General features: G+C 41.2%; 2 protein-coding genes and 1 pseudogene across 3 annotated transcripts in view; 2 read left to right on the forward strand and 1 right to left on the reverse strand.

Moving 5' to 3' along the window:
* The window catches only part of SEPTIN14 (septin 14), a gene marked incomplete at both ends in the record, with an annotated part of 334,062 nt that overhangs the window by 66,662 nt on the left and 240,967 nt on the right, over nt 1-26,433 (forward strand).
* VKORC1L1 (vitamin K epoxide reductase complex subunit 1 like 1) overlaps nt 1-26,433 on the reverse strand; it is a 71,716-nt gene that overhangs the window by 43,694 nt on the left and 1,589 nt on the right. The window lies entirely within an intron of this gene.
* Nucleotides 5,623-6,014, forward strand: LOC308518228 (immediate early response 3-interacting protein 1-like; annotated as a pseudogene). The gene has a single exon. The product of its transcript is annotated as an immediate early response 3-interacting protein 1-like (transcript).

A 26,433-nucleotide genomic window follows, 5' to 3' on the forward strand; every position in this document is an offset into this window, starting at 1 on the left:
ATAGTATGTCAAGCCCTGACTGGTGTGGCTCAGTGGTACACCATTGGCCCTTGCACCAAAGAACTGCATGTTTGATTCCCAGTCAAGGCATTACCTGAGTTGCAGGTTCATTCCTGGGGCACTCAGGGTGTGTGTGGAAGCAACCAATTGATATCTCTATCTCACACTGATGTTTTTCACTCTCTCCCTTCCTCCCTCCCAACCTCCTTTCCACTCTAAAAAAAAAAAAAAAAAATCAATAATCAATAGAAAAAATATCCTCAGGTGAGGATTAACAACAACAACAAGAGAGTATGCCAGAATAACAATTTCTGATTAGAAAGAAGTATGAGTGAACTTTCTGGGATGATGGCAATGTTCTCTATCTTCATCTGGGTAATAGTAATGTATATGTAAAAAAGTCATCAACATATATATTTTAAGATTTTTGCACTGTATTATATAGAAAAATATACCCCAATTCCACATAAAAATCCATTACATATATATGTATATATATAAAATCAGGAGATTATTAAATTTGACAGATTGACAATTCTAATGCTTGGCAATGAGGCAGAAAAACAGGAATTCTTACAGTACATTGCTAGTTGGAATCGAAACTAGTGCAACCACTTTGGAAAACAGTCTGGCATTACCAACAAAAATTGAAATTACACAAAAATGTCCAGAGTAGCATTATTCATAATTGCTGCAAAGTGAAAACAAGTTAAATGTCCATCTGAAAAAAAAGAATGAATTGATATACTCATATAACAGAATATTCAGCAATGACAAACTACAGCTCCATAAAACATGAATGAATTTCACAAAATAATGTTGAGTGAAAGGAGCCAGAGTAAAGGATATAAACTATAGGGTTCCATTTATATAAAGTTGAAAAAGTAGGCAAAATTAAACTAACAAATTTGGATGCAACCTTAGGTAGAAAAAAAAGAAAGTAAGTTATGTATCATAAAATTCAGGACACAGGTTACTCTTAAAAAGGAGAAGGGAATTTAAGGAGGGCTTTCTGGAGTCGTGACAATCACCTATTTGATGACCTGAATGTTGGTTGCAAGGGTTATGCTTTGTAATTATTTCAGCAAAAATTTAAAAAATGTGTGTGCACATGTGCACACACATATGCAAAGCTCAATGATTTTTCTGTATGTGTGTTACAAATCAGAACAAAAAAGGTTAAAAAAAAATCTATTGGAACTGGTGACTGGTTGGATTTGGTGGGGGTAGGGGAGGGTTAAGAAACAACCAAGGACAACTCCCAAGTGTCTGACTTGCACAATTGCTTGGGTGATTATGCTTTTCACTTGAGATAGAAAACATCTTGGATATGTTAAATTTATAGTACTTTTGAGACACCCAAATAGAAATGTCCGGATGGCAATTAGATACGCAGAACTAGAGCTAAAAGACATCCAGGCTTGAATATAAATTTTTAATTCATCCATAAGTGAATCCATCAATGTGAATGTGACTAGGAAAGAAGACTGTCAAGAGTGTAGGGCTGATTCCGAGTACATCAACATTTAATGGGCAGGTACAGGAGGATAAGCCAGTAAAGAAAACTGAGAAGGAACAAAGTGGTAAGACGAAAATTAAGAACTTGTCATGAACCATTAAGCAAGGGAAGAATTGTCTCACGAGTAATAAGTTATTCACTGCAGGGTTATGCATAGTTAAGAAAAAATATGGGTTATGTGCAATACTCAACAAGCCAGTTTTTACTCTACCTCTTTCTGGTTAATTTGAGACAAGCAACAACCCAAGAGAGAATACTTCTGAGAATGGCTGAAACTTTTTGTAGTCTTGAGAAGTGAGAAATCAAAACCCCAGAAGAGGACAGATTTGAGAGGACTTATTGGATCTGTGTGCTACTGGGTAGAATTATCACTAAAAGGTTAGCACACAGGCCCAGGCTCACTTTTCTGCTCCTTTCCTGTGACTGAAGTGGTATGAGAAGCCTTCAAGAGAGGGCTTTTCAAGAGTCAGGGCCAAACCTACTACTTGGACAGAAAAGGCCTGAGGCAGGTGGCCAAGGCCAGATCAGCAGTCAGCCAGATCAAATGGGTTCTCTCTGGTTACATGGCCCTGAGCACTGATAGAAATTAATTAGAGCAGGCGTTGTTCACATCACAAGGAAAGATCTAGCTGTTTGAGAATTGGGGAGGTGTAGGGGTCCCATCTCATAGCCTGTTACAGTTTGAAACAAATTAAGCTTCACTACATTTTAAAAAGAGCATCTCCACATGAGCAACTGGGCTCATTCTAGCCTTCATCTTAAAAGAGTTTGGTACCCAAGACCTAATTAAGAATAAAATGCAAAGCATTTGGGGTTTTCATTTGTCAGTACAATTTTAAATACAAATCTCTCTCTCAGGGACCCTACAGAATTGAAAATATGTGGCTGTTGACGGAAGAGACTTCTAATATTCCTCAGATCCCCAACAAATACCACCATAAAATTTCTCAATTTCTAGCACTACATAATCACATGCAAAATAAAACCACAATTGGCATACAGATTAAAATCACATCAGATTAGCAACTCCAAAATAAATAGAAATATACAATATTTTTGTTCCTTAAAGGGAAGATTTAGGTGAAGAGTAACTCCTTCCAAAATTCATTTATAAATTCAGTACAATTCTAATGAAAATCTCATGGGGGTTTTTCAGAACTCATTAAAATAAATTTTAAAATTCTCCTGAAACAGTAAATACATGAAAATAGCCAGGGAATTTTTGAAAATGAGAATATTTGCCCTATCCAATATCGAACTTACTATATAAAGCCACAGGGGAGAAGGAGACGGTGGTCATGGAACTGTATGGAAACAAACAATTATCAGTGGAACAGAACTGATAATCCAGCAAGAGGCCCTAGGTATATAAGGAAATGCTTATGGCATTTCAAATATGGCCAAGTCAACAAATGGAAACAGGCAAAAACCTATCAATTTAGAAAAAACAACAACAAGATCCCTACCTCACACTAGATACAAAAGTAAATTCCACACAAATTAAAAGAGATATGAAAACAAATTTTAATACCTTTAAAACAATATTTGTAATGGTATGTTTTGCACAAGATTAAACACACACACACACACACATACACACACACACCCAAAAGCTACAAATAAATCAAAGATAGAACCACATAATGTTTAAACTATATGGGGTCAAAATGGTGGTGTAGATAAGTAAGGTACTTGAGTCTTCTCATAAGCACATCAAAATTACAACTACAGAACCATTATTCAGAGCCACCTGAAATCTAGCTGAATGGAAGTCCTACAACTAAGGATTTAAAGAAGCCACATCAAGACTGGTAGAGTCAGAGACAGAAACCAGCTGGCCCCACACCCACGTGTGGCAGTTTAAAATTGAGAGCGATATCTTGGCTGTGGAGGTCCCCCCTGAGAAAGAAGCCAGAGTTCTCAGCTCCATACCAGGCCTCCCAGCCCGGAGATCTAGAACCAGTAAGGGAAGTCCCCATAACTTCTGACTATAAAAACCAGCAGAAATTCTGACTGAGGCTGAGGGCTGCTGGCATCCCAGTCAGTTCTTAAAGGGCCCGTGCAAGGACTTAAGACTCACTCCGATGGAGCTCCAGCACTGGCTCAGCAGCTTGAAAGGAACCAGACACATATGGGGAGAAACTGAATTGTCTGCCATCAGAGAGCTGGGGGCACAGCTTTAAGCCAGAAAAAGTGCTGGCAGAGGCCATTATTCCTTTCCTGAGATCCCATCCCCGCCAGCAGGCCGGCTCCATATCTGAGTCTCCATCAACCTGGCTCACACTGTTCGTACCACCCTAGTGATTCCCTGAGACTGCCCCACCCAACTTGGGGGCCCACCCAAGCTGTTTTCAGTAGCTTTTCCATACAAATGACCTCTCTCGCCTCATACCTTGACCTTTCCTAAAATCTCTCAAATAAGCAATATTTGGCCTCTGTATACCCCATACCTCTTGCTAAGTGACTCCAGGCCTGACACTAGCAGCAGCCACACTTGGTTCGTAGCATGGCCTCTTCTGGGCACCTCCAAACCCAGCACAAGGAGTAGCCATTTGCAGATACCTCTGTAACTCAAGTCCAGTAGCCCCAGGCAAGGCACAGGTGGTGGCTGACCTTGCAACTCCCAGGTGACCCCAGAACCAGCACAGCTTCAGACCATGCTTGATCACAATCCTAAGACCTACAACAGCAACACACTCAATGGGTGGGCTCAGTGAGCACCAAAGCCCCACTGAAGAAAGTCCTACTCTGTACTCCGTACAGGTACAGCAACTCCTGTGCTGTAGTCGCAGCAGGTTCTTGCAACCAATTAGCCTGGGGGACAATCCCTCACAGTGACACCAACAGCAATTAAAGCTTAACTACAACAGGACAGGGCACACAGCTCACACAGGAGTACACCAGGAGTCCCCAGCTTAGGTGACTGGGGAGACTGTACCACTGGGTCATACAAGAGACCTACTACATAAGGCCACTCTACCTAGTCTGGGAAACAGCAGCACTACCTAATACATAGAAGCACAGAAATGTGGAGGCAAAAAAACAGGTCTCAAAGGAAAGAACAGGAGAAATTTCCAGGAAAAGAACTAAATGAAATGGAAGCATGCAAACTACCAGATACAGAATTCAAAACAATCGCTATAAGGATGCTCAAGGAACTTAGTGAGAACTTCAACAGCATAAAAAATCAGTCAGAATGAAGGTTACACTAATTGAAATTAAGAATAATTTATAAGGAATCAACAGTAGAGTAGATGAAGCTAAGAATCAAATTGGCAATTTGGAATATGAGGAAGCAAAAAACACCCAACCAGAACTGCAAAATGAAAAAAGTATCCAAAAATATAAAGATAATGTAAGAGGCCTCTGAGACAACTTCAAGCATACAACATTCGCATCATGTGGGTACAAGAAGAAGAGAGAAAGAAAAACTAAAAATCTATTTGGAGAAATAATGACAGAAAACTTCCCTTACCTGGTGAAAGAAATTGACATACAAGCCCAAGAAGTAGAGTCCCAAACAAGAGAAACCCAAAGAGGCCCATCATAATTAAAATGCAAAAGGTTAAAGACAAAGAGAGACTCTTATAAATAGCAAGAGAAAAAACAGTTACTTACAAGGAAACTCCCATAAGACTGTCAGCTGATTTCTCAACAGAAACTTTGCAGGCCAGAAGGGTGTGGCAAGAAATATTCAAAGTGATGAGCACGACCAGAATGGCTCAGTGATTGAGCATCAACCCATGAACCAGGTCTTGGTTTGATTTCCGGTCAGGGCACATGCCTGGGTTGCAGGCTCGATCCCCATTGGGGAGTGGGGGTGGGGAGGAATGTGGTGAAGGCAGCAGATCAATGATTCTCTCTCATCACTGATGTTTCTCTCTCTCTCTCTCTCTCTGCCCCTCCCTCTCTGAAATCAATAAAAATGTATTTTTAAAAAACTATTCAAAGTGATGAAAAGCAAGGACCTACAACCAATATTACTCTACCCAGCAAAGCTATCATTTAGAATAGGACAGATAAAGAGCTTCCCACATGCTGCCCACGTTCCCTGAGGTGGCTGCGGAGGAATCTGCTAGGCCTTGGGGTGGTTCCTGGTGATCATGGCCTTCACCTTGTACTCGCTGCTGCAGGTGGCCCTGCTCTGCGTCAACACCATTGCCGGCTGCAGGAGGAGTGTTTCCTCAAGAACATTGGCTGGGGAACAGACCAGGGAACTGGCGGGTTTGGAGAGGAGCCAAGAATTAAATATCAGCTAATGAACCTTATTCGATCTGTAAGAACCCTAATGAGTGCCACTGATAATAGTAAACTCAGTTGCAATTGTATTGCTTTTATTATTTAGGTGAAGGTCAATGGAGGAAATGGAGACTCAGAAGAGCTGCCAGCAGAAGTTATTACTTTGATCTTTATTGGAATATACATATCTTAGCTGGCTGTCCCTGGACTTGAAAAAAATGTAAATATGATAATAAAACCAGAGTCCCTATTTATCTGATTCTTAAAAATGTTGCACTTATAGTTTCATTATAAAAAGATCAGATCATCAGAGGCAGCAATTATCCAGGATTGGAATACATTTGATTGCTGACTGTTAATAAAAGTTTGTGCTATGGTAAAGATTGTTCAAAGGGTGCAGGACTGTCACTTTTTAGAGCTTTTTCTCTCACTTCTCAGGAATGATTTTTTTTCCCTTTTTTCTTTTATTCTTTAATTTTTTTTTCTGGTGCCCTTGATTGGAATCGAACCTGGGGCCCTTCAGTCTGCAGGCCAACGCTCTATCCACTGAGCCAAACCAGTCAGGGCAGGGATGATTTTTTTTTTAACTTTTTTTTTTTTTTTCATCAGATGTTTTATTTTTTTTTATTTATTGCTTAAAGTATTACAAAGGGTATTACATATGTGTCCATTTTATCCCCCCACCCTAGACAGTCCCCTAGCCTCCCCTATCCCCCAATGTCTTATGTCCACTGGTTATGCTTATATTTTTTTTTAACTTTTGAAGTTCCTTGTGACTTAGTTATGATGCTCGGAGAGTGATTATCCTCCTAGATAAAACTTAAATAATTTAAAGAAGTAATTACTACATATAAAGTGATAAATAGGTAATTGGGATGAATTTATTTTGAACTCTTTAAATATTTTGTCTATATTGTCTTGGCTATGAAAAATTCAAATTTACAGTAACTATCAAGGAGCAATACAGTCTGACTTTAGGAAGATTTATAATTTTGTAAGTCAGATAGTCACCTGGCAATTGTGTTTTTGTTTTAAATTATTTTCATGCATTTACTATTTTAGTAATCGGTCTAAATAAGACCAGATCAGTATCTACATATTTTCATTGGTAAAAAAGTCTATACCCTTTACCATGACTTATTTTTTGAAATCAGCATAAACAGCCTCTAAGAGCAATCCTAAACAATCACAATTATAAACTATACTATGTAATAAGACTTATCAAGGTAAGACTTTATTGTGAAGCATTTACCAGTGCCAAAAGTATCATGTTTCCATTTCTTGGAGTACTACATTAAGGAGTGTGCGTCTTAATTTTATTTCCATTTGTCACTAGGGCATTCATGCTGGGTAAGTTTTGTCTTGTTTTTATGTCTTAGACCAGTGGTCGGCAAACTGCGGCTCGCGAGCCGTATGCAGCTCTTTGGCCCCTTGGGTGTGGCTCTTCCACAAAATACCGACTTCTGCGCATGGGCCACGAAATTTCAATCGCACTGTACGTGTGAGCCCGCACGTGGTATTTTGTGGAAGAGCCACACTCAAGGGGCCAAAGAGCCGCATGTGGCTTGCGAGCCGCAGTTTGCCGACCACTGTCTTAGATCATTCTGTATTTTACTCATCCCATAATACAGTTGTTGTTTTTTTTTTAAAATATATTTTATTGATTTTAGAGAGGAAAGGAGAGGGGGAGAGAGAAACATCAATGATGAGAGAGAATCATTGATTGGCTGCCTCCTACATGCCCCCCACTGGGGATTGAGCCCGCAACCCAAGCATGTGCCCTTGGCCGGAATCGAACCCGGGACCCCTCAGTCTACAGGCCAATGCTCTATCCATTGAGCCAAACCAGCTAGGGCCCATAATACAGTTTTATGCAGAAAGATTAAAACTATGTAAATGTGTTTTGTTTTTTTCAGGAAATTATGGATTATAATATTTAAAAGGGGTAGAATTACATCTTTGTTTATAGCACAATGTTTGTAAATAAAGTAAAATTTCCAAGTCAAAAAAAAAAAAGCTTCCCACACAAGAAAAAGCTAAAGGAGTTCATCACCAAACCAGTATTACATGAAATGTTAAAGGGCCTTCTTTAAAAAGATAAAAAAAAAGATGAACAAAATGGCAATAAATGCATATCTATAAATGCATATCTATCAACAATTCAATCTAAAAAAACAACAAAAAAAGGATGAAGCAGAACAGAAACAGACTCATGAATGCAGAGAACATTTTGACAGTTGCCAGATGGGAGGGGGTGTGAGGGAATGGGTAGAAAAGGTAAGAGGATTAAGAAGTACAAACTGTTGTTACAGAATAATCACAGGGATATAAAGTACAGCACAGGCAACATAGTCAATGCTATTCTCATAACTATGTATGGTGTCAGGTGGATACAAAGTTTATCCGGATGATCACTTAGTAAGATATACAATGTCTAATCACTGTTGCACACGTGACTATAATATACTATTTTATGTCAACTATAATTGAAAAATAAAAAAAAAGATTTTAATGTGTTTTTTTTTAAGTTTTACTTATATGAATAAAGATAAAATTAAAAGAAAAATGACCTCAAAAAACTAAAAATGGAACTCCCATTTGACCCAGTGATCCCACTACTAGGAATATATCCCAAGAAACCAGAAACGCCAATCAGAAAGGATATATGCACCTCTATGTTCATAGCAGCACAATTCACCATAGCTAAGATTTGGAAACAGCCTAAGTGCCCATCAGCAGATGAGTGGATTAGAAAACTGTGGTACATATACACAATGGACTACTATGCTGCGGTAAAAAAGAAGGAACTCTTGCCTTTTGCAACAGCATGGATGGAACTAGAGAGCATTATGCTAAGTGAAATAAGCCAGTCAGAGAAAGATAAATACCACATGATCTCACTCATTGGTGGATTATAGAGAACAACATAGACTGATGAAAAGGGACAGACCCAAAGACTGAGAAACAGCGATCAGACTATCAATCCCCAGAAGGAAAGTAGGGGAGGGCGGGGGTAAGGGGAAGAGATCAACCGAAGGACTTGTATACATGTATATAAGCCAAACCAATGGACATGGACAACAGGGGGATGGGATCGTGAGTGTGGGGGGCAGGGGTGAGGGGAGGTTGAGGGTTAATGGGGGGGATGAGGACACATTTGTAATACCTTAACTAATAATAAAAAAGAAAAAAAAAGAAAAATGAGATACTAGGAGAAAATATGTATAACACATATAACAAAGGATTAACTAATGTACCTAAAATCCTCTTACTCAGTCAAGATGGGGGCATAGTTAAATAGGCAGTAACATCCTCCCACAACCACATTATAAAATACGACTAATCACAGAACCACCATCATTCAGAACTGCCTGAAATCTGGCTGAATGGAAGCCCTACACCTAGAGATTTAAAGAAGTAACCACATTGAGACTGGTAGGAGGGGTGGAGGCATGGAACAGGCTGGTCCAAAATCCACATGTGGCGTTTTTTAAGGGAAGGATACCTTGGCTGAGTAGGTTTCCTGTGAAGAGCAAGTGTGGTCCCAGCCCCACACTAAAACCACCAGCCCAGGATGCCAATGTCAGGAAGAGAGATCTCCCTACGTTCAGGCTGTAAAAACCAGCAAGAATTGTAGCTGAATGGACACAGAGGCTGTGGAAGTCCAAGGTGCTCCAGTTAAAGGGCTAGCGCATGGACTTCCTTGGACTCACTCCCTCCGAACTCCAGCGCTAGGGCAGCAGCTTAAAAGGATCCAGGGACATAGAGGGAGTAACCATCTTATCTGGCATCAGGATAAGAACTTGGGGGCAGCTTTCTCCCAGACAAAAGTGCTGGCAAACGTCACTGTCCTATGCTGAGACCTCCCCTGTCAAAAGAACCAACTGACAGGTGCCATATCTGAGTTTCCACCAACCTGTCTCACACTGTTCACCTGGCCTTAGTGACTCCCTGAGACCTCACCCCACCCAAGCTGTTTGCAGTGGTCTTTCCATATGAACAGCTTGTCCTGGCTCAGGCTTCAGACTTTTTAAAAATCTCTCAAACAAGTATCAGCTGGCCTCAGCATGCCATATAACTCTTAATAAGAGGCCCCAGGCCCAGCACTAGTAGCAGCCTGCCTTGGCCTCTCCTGGGCACCTCCAAACCCCACACAAGTAGCAGCCATCTGCAGATCTCTCTGTAGCTCATGCCAGGTTGCCCCAGGCAGGGCTCAGGCAATAGCTGACTTTGCACCCTCCAGGAGGCCCCAAAGCCAGTGCACCCCATGGTCAGCTTCAGAGCACACCTGATTACAACCCTACCACATCCACTACCAACACATGCTCAAGAGGCAGGCTTGCAGAGCACCAAAGCCCCACTGAAGCAAGTCCTGCTCCATAGGGGTGTCTCCTGCACAGCAACTCTCCCACTGTAGTAGCTGCTGGTCCACACAGCCAACTGGCCTAGGGGTCAATCCCTCTCAGTGAGGCCAACAGCAAGCAAGGATAAACTATAGTGGGAGAGTACACACAGGAGTGCACCTAGAGTGCCCAGCTCAGGTGACTGGGGAGGCTGAGCCACTGGGAAGGCCGTACAAGAGTACACACAGGAGTGCACCTAGAGTGCCCAGCTCAGGTGACTGGGGAGGCTGAGCCACTGGGAAGGCCGTACAGGACACCTACTACACAAGGCCACTCTACCAATTCCAGGAGACATAGCAGCTCTACCTAATACATAGAAATAAACACAGGGAACAACCAAAATGTGGAGACAAAGAAAAATGTGCCAAACGAAAGAATAGAAGAAATCTCCAGAAAAAGAACTAAGTGAAATAAAAACAAGCAAACTACGAAATACAGAGATTAAAACAATAGTTATAAGGATGCTCAAACTTCAAGGAATTTAGTAACATTTTCAAGGAACTTAATGACAACACCAAGGAACTTAGAGAGAACATCAATGACATAAAAAAGGACCAGTCAGAAATGAAGTATACACTATCTGAAATGAAGAATAATTTACAGGGTATCAACAGTAGAGTAGAGGACACAAAGAATCAAATCAGCAATTTGGAATATGAGGAAGCAAAAAACCCCCACCCAAACAGCAAAAAGAAAAAAGCATCCAAAAATATGAAGATAGTGTAAGGAGCCTCTGGGACAACTTCAAGCATACCAACATTTGCATCATAGGGGTGCCAGAAGAAGACAGGGAGCAAGAAATTAAAAACCTATTTGAAGAAATAATGACAGAAAACTTCCCTTACCTGGTGGAAGAAATAGACATACAAGTCCAGGGAGCACAGAGAGTCCCAAACAAGAGAAACTAAAAAAAAAGAGTCCCACACCAAGACATATAATTAAAATGCAAAAGGTTAAAGGCAAAGAGAGAATCTTATAAGTAACAAGAGAAACGCAGTTAGTTAGCTACAGAAAGGCACCCATAGGACTGTCGACTCATTTCTCAACAGAAACTTTGCAGGCCAAATAAGAAGGTGGCAAGAAATATTCAAAATGATGAAAAAGCAGGACCTAGAGATCAACCAAAGGACTTGTATGCATGCATATAAGCCAAACCAATGGACATGGACAACAGGGGGATGAGAGCACAAGTGGGGGGTGTGTGTGGGAGGGGGTTAATGGGGGGGGATGAGGACACATTTGTAATTCCTTAACTAATAAAGAATTTAAAGATTAAAAAAAAAGAAAGAAAAGGCGGAACCTACAACCAACATTACTCTACCCAGCAAAGCTATCATTTAGAAATGAAGGTCAGATAAAGAGCACACAGACAAGCAAAACCTAAAGGAGTTCATTACCACCAAACCAGTATTACATGAAATGTTAAAAGGTCTTCTTTAAGAAGAAAAAACAAACAAACAATAAAATGCAATAAATACATATCTATCAACAATTGAATCATAACCCATGGAAATAGACAATGGGATGGTGAAGGCCTGGGGTTGGGCAGGATCCGTGTGGAGGGGTGCAACTGGAGGGAAGAATCAGGACAAGAACTAGGTTATGACGGGGGTGGGGGGCATCTTTCTTCCAGACAAAAGTGCTGGCAAATGTCACTGTCCTATTCTGAGACCTTCCTCACCAAAAAAACAACTGAGAGACACCATATCTCTGAGTTTCCATCAACCTGGCTCACACTGTTCGCCTGGCCTTAGTGATTCTCTGAGACCCCACCCCACCCAAGCTGTTTTACTGTACATCTGTAATACTATCAACAATAAAGATTTTAAAATAAAATAAAATCCTCCTGCTACCAATAAGGTAAAAAAAGACAACCCAGAAGGCAGAAAACATGAAGGTATAAACAGGTAATATCCAGAATACAAAAATTCATTAAACATAGATCTGTACAAAAATTAGGTTACAGACTCATCTAATGTAGAGATACACTACATTCTAGATCAGTGATGGTGAACCTTTTGAGCTCGGCGTGTAAGCATTTTGAAAAACCCTAACTTGACTCTGGTGCCGTGTCACATATGGAAATTTTTTGATATTTGCAACCATAGTAAAACAAAGATTTATATTTTTGATATTTATTTTATATATTTAAATGCCATTTAACAAAGAAAAATCAACCAAAAAAATGAGTTCGCATGTCACCTCTGACACGCGTGTCATAGGTTCACCATCACTGTTCTAGATGATTAAGGAATTTTTTTCAAAACTAAAAGAAATTAGAAATACACATTCATCTGATATCAGAATGAGAAACGCTCTTGTAAACTTAAAACATATTAAAAAATTACAAAGAAAATAAATTTTTATATACTTAAAAAAAGTATACACTACAAAAATTAATAAAACAGAACTAAAATTGCAAAAATATTAGCATCAAATATAAGATATTCCTATCCTTTAAGATATAAAGCATTTATCTATATCAACATAAAAAATTCTAAGATATATGCAGCCGAAACCGGTTTGGCTCAGTGGATAGAGCGTCGGCCTGCGGACTGAAAAGTCCCAGGTTCGATTCCAGTCAAGGGCATGTACCTGGGTTGCAGGCACATCCCCAGTGGGGAGTGTGCAGGAGGCGGCTGATCGATGTTTCTCTCCCATCGATGTTTCTAACTCTCTATCTCTCTCTCCCTTCCTCTCTGTAAAAAATCAATAAAATATATTTTAAAAAAAAATTCTAAGATATATGCAGGCAAGACTCAAGAGAAGAAATGCAAACAGTTAAAAATGTGAAAACCATTAAACCTTGCTTATAGTTGGAGAGAAAATGCAAAACAAAACAATGAGATGACATTTTCATGTATCAAATTGATAAAGGTCTAAAACAATGAGCATGCCCAATAGTAGCAAAGATACAGGACACTTGACATAGTTACATTAATGGTAGAGTTATAAGAAAATAGTTGTGACGTGTGTTTTTTAAGATATTTTTATTGATTTCAGAGAGGAAGGAAGAGGAAGAGAGATAGAAACTTCTATGATGAGAATCACTGATCAGCTGCCTACTGCATGCCCCCTACTGAGCGTGCAACCTGGGCATGTACCCTGACCAGGAATTGAACCATGACCTCCTGTTTCGTAGGTCAACGCTCAATCACTGAGCCACGCCACCTGGGCAGTTGTAACATGTTAAGTGAGGGGGAAAGATATAATCGCAACCATTGGGGTTTTTTTAATCCTCACAAACGACATGTTTAGAGAGAGGAAGGGAGAGAGAAAAACATCAATGTGAGAAACACTGATAGGTTGCCTTCCACATAAGCTCCAACTGGAGATCAAACCCGCAACCCACGTACGTACCCTGACCAAGATCCTAACGGCATCCTTTCTGTGCACAGGACAACACTCAACCAACTAAGCCACTACAGCTGGGCTCAGCCTTGCATTAAAATAATAAGTTTTATGAGCACTTACTTTTGTGACAGGCACTGTGCTAAATTGTTTACAGGGATTGGTACAATGGTGCACTTTATATTCATAGTAATCCTAAGTTAGACACTATTATTTTCCTCATTTTATGGAGGAAACTAAAACAAAAGAGATCAAGTTATAGCGCCAAGATTTCAACCCAAGGTATTCTTGCTCTACAGTCTGTGATCTTAACTCTTAGCACGATGCACAGGAAGAAATAAATAAAACTCTTAAAACACAGTGTGGAGTTGAGTATACTCACCTTCATTAATCTTCCACTATTTTACTTCTCAAATACAATGATTGTTGTTGTTTTTTTAAATATATTTTATTGATTTTTTACAGAGAAGAAGGGGGAGAGAGAGAGTTAGAAACATCGATGAGAGAGAAACATCGATCAGCTGCCTCCTGCACATCCCCCTCTGGGGATGTGCCCGCAACCCAGGTACATGCCCTTGACCGGAATTGAACCTGGGACCCTTCAGTCCACAGGCCGACGCTCTATTCACTGAGCCAAACCGGTTTCGGCACAATGATTGTTTTTAAAAAGGTCAACAGTCAAACAGCAACAACAGCATCCTTGAAATTTTTTTTTTGTTAAAGAAATGTTATAGATCATAATACATAGCTTAAAATACTTTTTTAGCAAAAGAACATTTTTCTAAATAAAATTTTATGTAAATCTGCAATGAGAAACAGATTAAAGCAGTATTTTATCCTATTAATGTATTTTAAAAGTTCACATTCATAACATTTACAATTAAGCTCTTCTGATGAACACAAACTTTAAATCATGGAAGACTGGGGCAGTCAAATTAGTTTTGTTTTGATTGCACAATATCAAGAAAAACCTGATTCACAGATATTAGCAGTGGCAAATAAAAGGGTTTTTTGTTTGTTTTAAATAGTATATTAATGATAGCTAATAATTTTATTATACCTCTCAAGGTATAATAAAGTAGAACAATTCTAAGTTAAATCTCTAATAAAATTAAGAAATGAGAATACTTGGTAATACACAAATATTTTGGGGGAAAATGAAAAATCATGACCAGTCGGTATGGCTCAGTGATTGAGCATTGATTGAACTATGAACCAGGAGGTCATCGGTTCAATTCCTGGTTCGATTCCTGATCAGGGCACATGTCTGGGTTGTGGGCTTGATTCCTAGTAGGGGGCATGTAGGAGGCAGCCAATCGATTATTCTCTCTCATCACTGATGTTTCTATCTCTCTCTCCCTCTCCCTTAAATAAATAACAATATATTTTAATAATAATAAATAAAAATCTTAAAGACACTATGACATCAGGATATTATGCATAAGGCAATCACGTTATTACATAATGTAGTGTGTGCTCTACAGCAGTGAATTTGCTTATATACTTTTACATTGGCAAACAAGTACTAGCCTGAATTTTTAAAATAAAGCTACAATCCTTCTAATCAATAGAATTGTTTAAAATTCAAGTACATGCACAAAAAAAGCAAGAAACTCTATTACAGTTCTCAACCTGTGGGTCGCGACCCCTTTGTGGGTCAAACGACCCTTTCACAGGGGTTGCCTAAGACTATCAGAAAACACGTATATAATTATATATTGTTTTTGTGATTAATCACTATGCTTTAATTATGTTCAATTTGTAACAATGAAATTGGGGGTCACCACAACATGAGGAACTGTATTTTTTTAAAATATATTTTTATTGATTTTAGAGAGGAAGGGAGAGGGAGAGAGAGACAGAAACATCAATGATGAGAGAGAATCATTGATTGGCTGCCTCCTGCACGCCCCACACTGGGGATGGAGCCCACAATCTGGGCATGTGCTCTTGCCGGAATTGAACCTGGGAACCTTCAGTCTGCAGGCCAACGCTCTATCCACTGAGCCAAACCAGCTAGGGCGAGGAACTGTATTAAAGGGTCGCAGCATTAGGAAGGTTGAGAACCACTGCCCTATTACAAGGATTGTCATCCTGGGTGTTGGCATTATGGATAATTTTAACTTTTAGTTTTGCTCAATTTCCCTCCAATATTCTAACTACATTGTATTGTTTTGTCTTTTTTTTTTTGCCTTTTTACTTTTTATTTTAAAACTAGAGGCCCGATGCACAAAAATTTGTGCACTTGGGGGGTCCTTCAGCCGGGCCTGTGCTCTCTCGCAGTCTGGGACCCCTCAGGGGATGTCCACCTGCTGGCCTAGGCCTGCCCCCTGGGAGATTGAGCCTAAGCTGGCAGTCAGACATCCCTCTGGCAGCCCGGGAGCCCTCAGGGGATGTCCACTTGCCAGCCAGGAGCAGGCCTAAGATGCAGTCAGATATCCTTAGCACTGCTGAGGCAGGAGAGGCTCCCACCACCACCACTGTGCTGGCAGCCATCAGCCTGGCTTGTGGCTGAGCAGAGCTCCCCCTGTGGGAGTGCACTTACCACCAGGGGGCAGCTCCTGCATTAAGTGTCTGCCCCGTGGTGGTCAGTGTGTGTCATAGTGACCAGTCATTCCCAGTCACTCTGCTGTTAGGGTCAATTTGAAATTACCCTTTTATTATATAGGAGAGAGGCCTCGTGCACGGGTGGGGGTCGGCTGGTTTTCCCTGAAGGGTATCCCAGATCAGGGTGGGGGTCCTGCTGGGGTGCCTGCCCAGCATGGGTGAGGGGCTGATGGCTGTTTGCAGGCTGGCCAAACCCCAGAGCGGGGACCCTCACCCCATGGGGGTGTGGCCAGCCTGGGTGAGGTGTTAATGGCTGTTTTCAGGCTGGCCACGCCCCCCGGTGACCCAAGCTTCCAGCCTCTCCTTTTTTTCTTTTTTTCAGTGCCTCCTTGAGCAGAGGCCACGGCTAGCTGGAAGCAGGTATCTGGGATTTATTTATCTTCTATAATTGAAACTCTGTAGCCTTGAGCAGAGCCCAGGGCCAGCCAGGGCAGGCGGGAAGCTGGGGGCAATCCAACCCTCCTGCTCGCTCCAGCTCCGTGGCCACTGCCATCTTAGTTGGGCTAATTTGCATATGCGCTACTGATTGGCTGGTGGGCATGGCTTGTGGGAGTGGCTGAGTGATGGTTAATTTGCATCTTTCTCTTTTATTAGCGTAGATAATTACAGCGCTAGTTGGTTTGGCTCAGTGGGTAGAGCATCGAACTGTAGACCAAAGGGTTCTGGGTTCAATTCTGGTCAATGGCACATACCTCGGTTGCAAGCTCCTCCCCAGCCTAACCCCTGGTCAGGGCACATGCAGGAGGCAACCAATCAATGTGTCTCACATCAATGTTTCTCTCTGTCTCTCCCACTCCCTTCCACTCTCTCTAAAAATCAATGGAAAAATATCCTTGTGTGAGGATTAACAAAAAATATATACATATAAATAAATAAATAAATAAATAAATAAATAAAATAATTACCTAAGCACCATTCACCTAACCTTCCCCAGTGGTAACATCTTCCATTAAGTCTAGCACAATAATATCACAACCAAAAAACTGACAGTGTACAATCCAGAGTTTACTCCAATTTCACCAATTTTACATGCACTGTGTATGTGTGTGTGTTCGTGCATCCATGTGCACATGTGAGTAGTTCTACAAAATCTTTGTAGCCTCGAGTAACCACAACTGAAGTGCAGAACTATTCCCTCCACACAAGGTTCCCTCATACTATCTCCATAACCACATTCCCTCTTCCTCCATTCCTAACTCCTGGTGACCACTAATCTGTGTTTATAGTGTTTTAAGTTTAAAATATTAAAATGTGAATCACACCTGGCCAGCGTGGCTCAGTGGTTGAGTGTCAACCTATGAACCGGGAGGTCACAGTTCAGTTCCAGTCAGGGCACATGTTCAAGTTGCAGGCTCGGTTCCGTGTGAGGTGTGCGGGAGGCAACCAATCAGTGATTCTCTCTCGTCACTGATGTTTCTCTATTTCTCGCCCTTCCTCTCTGAAATCAGTAAAAATATATCTTTAAAAATAAATAAAATAAAATGTTAAAATGTGAATCAAATGCTTATGAAATCCCTGTTATACCACCACAGAGCTAGGACTTTGGGGAACAAACCTTAAAAACTGGTAACTTACTACAAGTCTAGTGCAATCTAGTACAAATACTATATAGGAAAGAAACCCAAGGCTCAGTGCTTATAACTCTTATCTGTGTTTTAAAGAACATGTGATTTGTAAAAAGAGCTAGTTCATTTTTCTGGGCAAACTATAGATTCCAGTCCTTTCCCAACCCAGATGGATCTGTGTTACATTCAAATATGATTACCTGATATTCCCCCAAATGGCCACTCTTTTCTGCTTTTCCTCATGCTGTTCCCTAGAGTTCTTTTGAATGATCAAGGAAATGAATCCCACTTAAATTCCTAGTTCTGAATAATGTGTAGCCAGCACCACACCCTAGGTCTAACTCTCCTATCTCTGTGCAGTGGGTCCATATGACTCAACACCTCTCACAGAAAGGGCTACACCACCCTAGTACATGTTCAAACTAACTCATTTTTTCCTCCCCCCCTCTACTTCATATGCCTAGATCCACTTTATTTTTCTTCTCTTGGCTTTTCTGATAAGTCTTCCTGATAATTCACTCTACTATGTATCTGTTCTCTAACTAGGTGTTACAAATGCCGTATCTCCCTAAGTTAAGGCTTAGAAGGTAAATACTCCAGGAACTTACTTCCTGAACACCATGCCTTCACAATAATGTCCTTGCTTTAAAATCACTCTAAACCCCAGCTGGGGTGGCTCAATGGTTGAGCATCAACCTAAGAACCAAGAGGTCACAGTTCGATTCCCAGTCAGGGCACATGCCCGGGTTGCAGGCTCGATCCTCAGTGCCAGTGGGGCATGCAGGGGGCAGCTGATCAGTGATTCTCTCTCACCATTGATGTTTCTCTCTCTCCCTCTCCCTTCCTCTCTGAAATCAATAAAAATATATTTTAAAAATATAAATCAAATAAAATTGCTCTAAACACATAAAAACTATAATACAAACTCAGTGTTTTGGCAAACAGAAGTAAAAAATAATAATAAATGGCACCAATGTTTGCATTTTTAATTTTTTTGTTAATCCTCATCAGGGTATATTTTTTCCATTGAGTTTTAGAGAGTGGAAAGGAGGGAGGGAGGGAGCAGCATCAATGTGAGACACATCAGTTGGTTGCCTCTCGCACACTCCCAGACCAGGGCCAGGGATCAAACCTACAACCCAGGAATGTGCCCTTGACAGGGAATCAAGCCCACAATCCTTCGGTGAGCAAGCCTATGCTCTAACCACTTAGCACACCAGCTAGGGCAATATTTGTCAAATTTTTAAAAATGTGGGTATCACTGTATCAATATTAGACCTAAATAAAATCTATAGAGCTTGGATTCTTGAGCCAGATTACCTATACATATTACGTAGTGAGTATTTCATTTACATTCTGTTACTCAGTTTTGTCATCTGTAAAATGGTTATAAAAAGGACCATTGTGGGGAAAATAATGTATGTAAAGAATTTAGAACCAGTAAGCATTATTTAAATATTAAGTTATCTTTAATACATGGCAGCCCAGATTCGCCTCTTTGTGATTGCTATTCCTCCTGATCTCTTTGAGTTCATACTGCTTCTGAAATTTCCATACCAAGAACTAATGATAACATAAGCATACTTTATTTATTCAATTCTTCTTACTCAAAACTAACTATCAGAAAACTCTCCGACATCACTCTTAGTAATATTTTTGTGAATGTTTCCTCAGGCATGGGAAACAAAAGAAAATATAAACAAATGGGACTATATCTAACTAAAGGGTTTTTGCACAGTGAAGGAAACCATCAACAAAATGAAGACATTCTACTGCCCTAGCTGGTTTGGTTCAGTGGAGTGTAGGCCTGTGGAATGCAGGCTCCCAGGTTCAATTCCAGTTAAGGGTATATACCTCGATTACAGGCTCGATCCCCCACCCTGGTTGGGGCTCATGTGGGAGGCAACCAATTGATGTTTCTGTCTCTCCCCCTCCCTTCCACTCTCTTTAGAAATCAATGGAAAAATATCGAGTAAGGATTAACACAACAACAAAAAAGACAACCTACTGAATGGAAGAATACATTTGCCAATGATATATCTGATAACGGGACTAATATTCCAAATATACAGGCAACTCATACAACTTTTTTTTAATTGGTTTTTGTTAATTTTAGAGAGAGAGAAAGAGAGAGTGGAAGAGAGAGTGGAAGAGGGAGAAACATCAATGTGAGAGAGAAACATCGATCAGTTGCCTCGTGTACACACCCCGACCCACCAGGGACCAAATCCGCAACCCAAGCATATGCTATAACTGGGAATTGAACCCAAAACTTTTTGTTGTTTGGGATGATGCCCAACCAACTGAGCCACACCAGCCAGGGCCAACTCATACAACCTAACACCAAAATAAATAACTAACTAACTAAATAAATAATCAATCAATCCAACTTAAAAGTGGGCAGAGGACCTAAATAGACATTTCTCCAAAGAGTACATACAGATAGCTAGTAGATATGTGAAAAGATGCTCAACATCACCAATCATCAGGGAAATGCAGATTAAAACCACAGTGAGATATTACCTCACACTTTATCTATATAAAAGGCTAAGTGACTGGCTGACCGACAGGCAGGTATGATACCCACTGACTACCAGGGGGCAGACACTCAACGCAGGAGCTGCCGAGAGACAGCAACTTTGCAGAGTGCCCTCTCGCACTCCGGGACCCCTCGGGGGATGTCGAACTGCCGGCCCAAACCCCGCAGGCCAGGCCGAGGAACACCATCTGCTGGAGGGACCCCACTCACTCCCCAGATGCCCTTCGAACCCCAGTGCCACCCCAGGTGCAACCGCCCAGGGAGGGGCCACGGGAGGGACCATGGGAGGTTGGCTCCAGGGTGTGTCTGACCCGTCTCGCCCAGTCCCACCCCGCCAGCCACCTTCTAATTAATTTCCTTTCAATGTGCACGAATCCATGCAGTGGGCCTCTAGTCTATACTAATAATAGAGAAATATGCAAACTGTCTGGGATGCTGTCACAGTAATGACAAACAGCAGGCTGTGTGGGGCAACCAGGCCGGCAGGGGGGTTAGTGAGGGACGACCAAACGACTGAACGGCAGGCTGCGTGGGGTGATGAAGCCAGCAGGGGGGGCAGTTGGGGGTGACCAGGCCGGTGGGGGGGGGGCAGTAAGGGGTGACCAGGCCGGCAGGGGGTGGGGGGCCAGTTAGGGGCGATCAGGCAGGCAGGCAGGTGAGCTGTTAGGAGCCAGCAGTCCCAGATTGTGAGAGGCCTAAACCAGCAGATGGACATCCCCTAAAGGGTCCCAGATTAGAGAGGGAGCAGGCTGGGCTGAGGAGACCCCCTCCCCTCATGCACAAATTTCATGCACTGGGCCTCTAGTCTATAATAATAAAATTGTAATATGCTAATTAGACCGGGCATCCTTCCGGATGACCTTCTGGATGAAATCAGGGCTGCGAGGGAAGCCCGGGTCCCAGGTGCCAGCAGGCGGAGGGAAGCCCGGGTCCTGGGTGCCAGAGGGAAGCTGGTGCCGACAGCCAGGGGAAGAAAGGCCTACTCCTGCACAAATTTTGTGCATCAAGCCTCTCTAGTCAACAAATAAAAAAGTTTTGGTGAGGATGTGGAGAAAAGGAAAGCTGCGTGCACTGTTAGTAGGATTGTACACTGGTGTAGCCCCCATGGAAAGCAGTATGAAAGTTACTCAAAAAATTAGAAACAGAACTACCATATGACCCAGAAATTCCACTTCTGGGTATTTATCTGAAGAAATCCAAAACACGAATCCAAAATGATGTGTCCACTCCCTGTATTCATTGTAACATTACTTACAATAGCCAAGATATGAAAGTAACCAAGTGTCCATTGAGAAACAAATGGGTAAAGATGTGGTACATACAGGGTGGGGCAAAAGGAGGTTTACAACTGTTCAAATAGAAAATAATACAATCCTATCTAATAGAGGGAATATGCTAATTGACTGTCATGCCCTCACAAGATGGCGGCGCCCAGTCCCCTCAGCCCTGCCTCAACCAGCCAGAGTCCCCAGTCCCCTCAGCCCCACCTCATCTAGCCTTAGTCTCCCAGTCCCCTCAGCCCCACAGGGGAAGGCAGTTGGGGGCGATAGGGCCAGCAGTTGGAGGCTATCGGGCCAGCAAGGAAGGGCAGTTGGGGACGATTATGCCGGCAGGGAAGCAGTTGGGCATCAATCAGGCTGGCAGGGGAGCGATTTAGGGGGATATCAGGCTGGCAGGCAGAGTGGTTAGGGGCAATCAGGCAGGCAGGCAGGCAGGCAGGCAAGTGGTTAGGAGCCATTAGTCCTGGATTGTGAGAGGGATGTCCGACTGCCGGATGTCCACAGGGATCGGGCCTAAACCAGCAGTCGGACATCCCCCAAGGGGTCCCAGATTGGAGAGGGTGCAGGCTGGGCTGAGGGACAACCCCCCACACCCCCGCACAAATTTCATGCACCAGGCCTCTAGTAATAAGTAATAAAGAATAAACTCTGTGTTTTGCATCCTCACAACTGTAAACCTCCTTTTGCCCCACTTTATATATATAACGGATAACTCAGCCATAAAAAAGAATGAAATCTTACCATCTGCAACAACATGAATGGACCTAGAGGGAATTATGCTTAGTGAAATGTCAGAGAAGGACAAATACCATATGATTTCACTTATATGTAGAATCTAAAAAACAAAAGAAATGAACAAGCAGAACAGAAACAGACTCATAGATACAGAAAACAAGCTGATGGTTGCCAGAAGGGAGGGGGATTGAAGGGTTAAGTGAAAAAAGGGTAGTGATTAAGTACAAATTTCCAGTTACAAAAACAAAACAAAACATGGGGATATAAAATACAGCATAGGAATATAGTCAGTCAACAATATTATAATAGCTATGTATGGTGTCAGATGAGTACTAGATTTATCGGGGTGACCAGGTCATAAGTTATATAAGTGACTAATAACTATGGTGTACACCTGAAACTAATATAATATTGCAGGTCAACTGTAATTTTTTAAAAATTTAATTATTAAAAAAATGACTAGAACAGCCCTAGATGGTTTGGCTCAGTGGATAGAGCATCAGCCTGCAGACTAAAGGGTTCCAGGTTCAATCCTGGTCAAGGGCACGTACCTCATTTGCAGGCTGGATCCTTGGCCCTGGTTGGGGCACATGTGGGAGGCAACCAATCAATGTGTCTCTCACATCAATGTTTCTCTCTGTCTCTCCCCTTTTCTTCCACTCTAAAAATCAATGCGAAAACATCCTCAGGTGAGGATTAACAACAACAAAAAGCCTACTAGAACAAATTTTCCTTTACATACTAGCAGTTATTAACATTCCACCAAATATGAAGGTAATAAGCACTTAATAATATGGTGGTACCCTACGGTTTGGCTCAGTGGATAGAGCACTGGCCTGCGGACTGAACAGTCCCGGGTTCGATTGTGGTCAAGGGCACATGCCGGGGTTGCAGGCTCGATCCCCAGTGAGGGGTGTGCAGGAGGCAGCCAATCAATGTTTCTCTCATCACTGATGTTTCTATCTCTCTCTCCCTCTCCCTTCCTCTCTGAAAAAAAATCAATAAATAAAATCAATAAAAATATAGTAAAAATAATAATAATATGGTGGTGATGGAAATGCTAGCAAAAACAAAGTACAGATCAGAATATGTAATTTCATGTTTATAAAATGGGGAGAATATGACCATATTTACACTTGTATAGGCATAAAACAGCTCTGGAAAGTTTCATGGCTGCTTATGAAGAGGGAGAACTACATTTTTTGGGGAATGGGTATGAAGGAGTCTGTTCCCTATATATACTTTAGTATCTTTTTTAATTGGGAGCAATGAATGTATTACTTATACAAGAATTTAACTGAGCGGGCTCCAACCACAGTAGGGGGTGTGCAGGAGGCAGCCAATCAATGATTCTCTCTTATCATTGATGTTTCTATCTCTCTCTCCCTCTCCCTTCCTCTCTGAAATCAATAAAAATATATTTAAAAAAAAAAATTTAAGCCAAAACCGGTTTGGCTCAGTGGATAGAGCATCGGCCTGCGGACTGAAAGGTCCCAGGTTTGATTCCGGTCAAGGGCATGTACCTGGGTTGCGGGCACATCCCCAGTAGGAGATGTGCAGGAGGCAGCTGATCAATGTTTCTCTCTCACTGATGTTTCTAACTCTCTATCTCTCTCCCTTCCTCTCTGTAAAAAAATCAATAAAATATATTTTTAAAAAAAATTTAACTGAAAAAATGCAAGCAGAGGGAGACTCTAAACAAGACTCTGGAAGCCAGACTTTTAGCCCCAATCTGGCACTAACCGTGTTACCTTGGGCAACTGGACAAATTCTAAAAATGTATGATCTCAATGGGAAGGGGAGACAGTAAATATATGGTATTAATTTTTTTTAAAGACAGATGAGAGGTACTAGTCCAACATTTTGCAAAATAAGGCAGCTTTTTGAGGACTTGATGGTTTTCAAATACTATTATTACCATTTAAATGTTGGGAGTTTGTGTGTGTGTGTGTGTTTTTAACCCTCACCCAAGGATATTTTTCCCATTGACTTTTAGAGCAAGTAAAAGGGAGGGAGGAGGGAAAGAGAGAGAGAGAGAAGAAAAAAAAACAAAAAACAGCAACGTGAGAGAGACACTTTGACTGGTTGCTTCCCTCAAAAGGGCCAGGGACCCAAGGAACCTGCAACCAAGGTACATAGGTGCCCTTGACCGGGAATAGAACCCTCGACCGTTCAGGCAACAGGACAACGCTCTAGCCATTGAATCAAACCAGGCAGGACAAATACTATTATTACCACTTACAAACTGTAGTATGGCCGGCCCAGCAAGTGTAGCTCAGTGGTTGAACACTGACCTATGAACCAGAAGGTCATGGTTCAATTCCCAGTCAGGACACATGCCCAGTTGAGGGCTCCCCCCCAGTGGAGGGGGTGCAGGAGGCAGCCAATCCATGATTCTCTCTCATTCTTGATGTTTCTATCTCTCCCTGTCCTTTCCTCTCTGAAATCAATATATATATATATATATATATATCTATATATATATCTATATATATAGATATATATATATATATATATTTTTTAAACTGTAGAATGGTCAAGTCTATTAATCTTTTGAGGTCATTTGTACTATTTTTACATAGAAACCTTTCTTAGAAGGGGTCTAATGTAATTTAAAGGAAATACCTATAAGGAATAGTCTGCACATTATTTTTCTCTTGCCACACTTTTAAAATAGTTTTAAATAGATTTTAAGTCTTTATAGTCTGTCATGGAGTGAGCAATAAACACAAAGACAACTGACATTTAAAATACATAAATGACTACACCTTAAAACAAGAACTTACACTACTTAAAGGTGTTTATCAGACACTAAAAAAACACCTCCAATCTAGTTAGCAGCTATAACTCAACTATACCTGAGTACATACTTTATTCCATGTTTTGATACCATGTATCATCTTTAACCTTACCATTCATCTGGTAAAGCAAGTTTTAATACTCCCATTTAACACATGAACTAAGGAGGCTGTAGGAAGATAACTAGCTTGAGACCACATCAGGGGATACTTAATTTCAGCTGGCAGGCTGGTGCAGGTTTGCCAGTTTTTACTAATTTACACTAAAATGAGGGCAAACAAAGAAAAGAAAGCAAAATTTTTAATAAAATTAAATGATTCTATTTAAAGGGCTTTTAATCTGAGATACTGTTCTTTCAAATTGAGTTAAAATATCCTTTATTTTTATTTTTTAAAAATATGTATTTTTATTCATTTCAGAGAGGAAAGGAGAGGGAGAGATAGAAACATCAAAGATGAAGCGAGGCCGAAACCGGTTTGGCTCAGTGGATAGAGCGTCGGCCTGCGGACTGAAGGGTCCCAGGTTCGATTCCGGTCAAGGGCATGTACCTGGGTTGCGGGCACATCCCCAGTAGAAGATGTGCAGGAGGCAGCTGATCGATGTTTCTCTCTCATCGATGTTTCTAACTCTCTATCTCTCTCCCTTCCTCTCTGTAAAAAACCAATAAAATATATTTAAAAAAAAAAGATGAAGCGAGAATCACTGATCGGCTGCCTCCTGTATGCCCCACACTGGGGATCCAGCCCACACCCTAGGCATGTGCTCTGACCGGAATTCGTGACCTAGGTCGGTGCTCAACCACTAAGTCACGCTGTCCAGGCAAAATACCCCTTTTTTTAAATGAAATTCTGGTGGCAGTAAATACTGGTGGGTTATTATTGCTGTTTTTATTGGCTATACCTGGCAGGACAAAAAACTGTCAACTCTATTACAGTGTCCCAATTTTGGGGGGAAATATTTCTTTTGAAATCCAAAAGTCTGGGAACTATCCTCTTAGTGCTGCTTTCCAAAACACTACAAGACTTCACACACATATACACTCACACACAGACACTCATGATTCTCATCAACCTCTACTTCATCCTATTTAAATTAGGACACTTAAGAACTGATGAAATGAAAATAACATGAGTTTCAACAAGTCACATGAATTAACGCTGGATGCTAGTAGAAGACTTTCCTCAGGATTCCTTTCATCAGTTAATTTTTCTCATCCTTTATCTTCAATTCTACTCAACCTCAGCTCAAACTTACTTTTCCTAAAATAGTCATGTTTTTAACTACTACTGCTAAATGGCAATCAATACTTAAGTAGAATTTTTAAAACTACTTGCAGTCTCCAATGACCTGCTTTTACTTAAAGCCTTTTTCGCTTTAGCAAAATAAAAACTTTTAA

This window comes from Myotis nattereri (genome assembly GCF_964212035.1).
Source record: "Myotis nattereri genome assembly, chromosome: 4".
NCBI classification, from domain to species: Eukaryota; Metazoa; Chordata; class Mammalia; order Chiroptera; family Vespertilionidae; genus Myotis; species Myotis nattereri.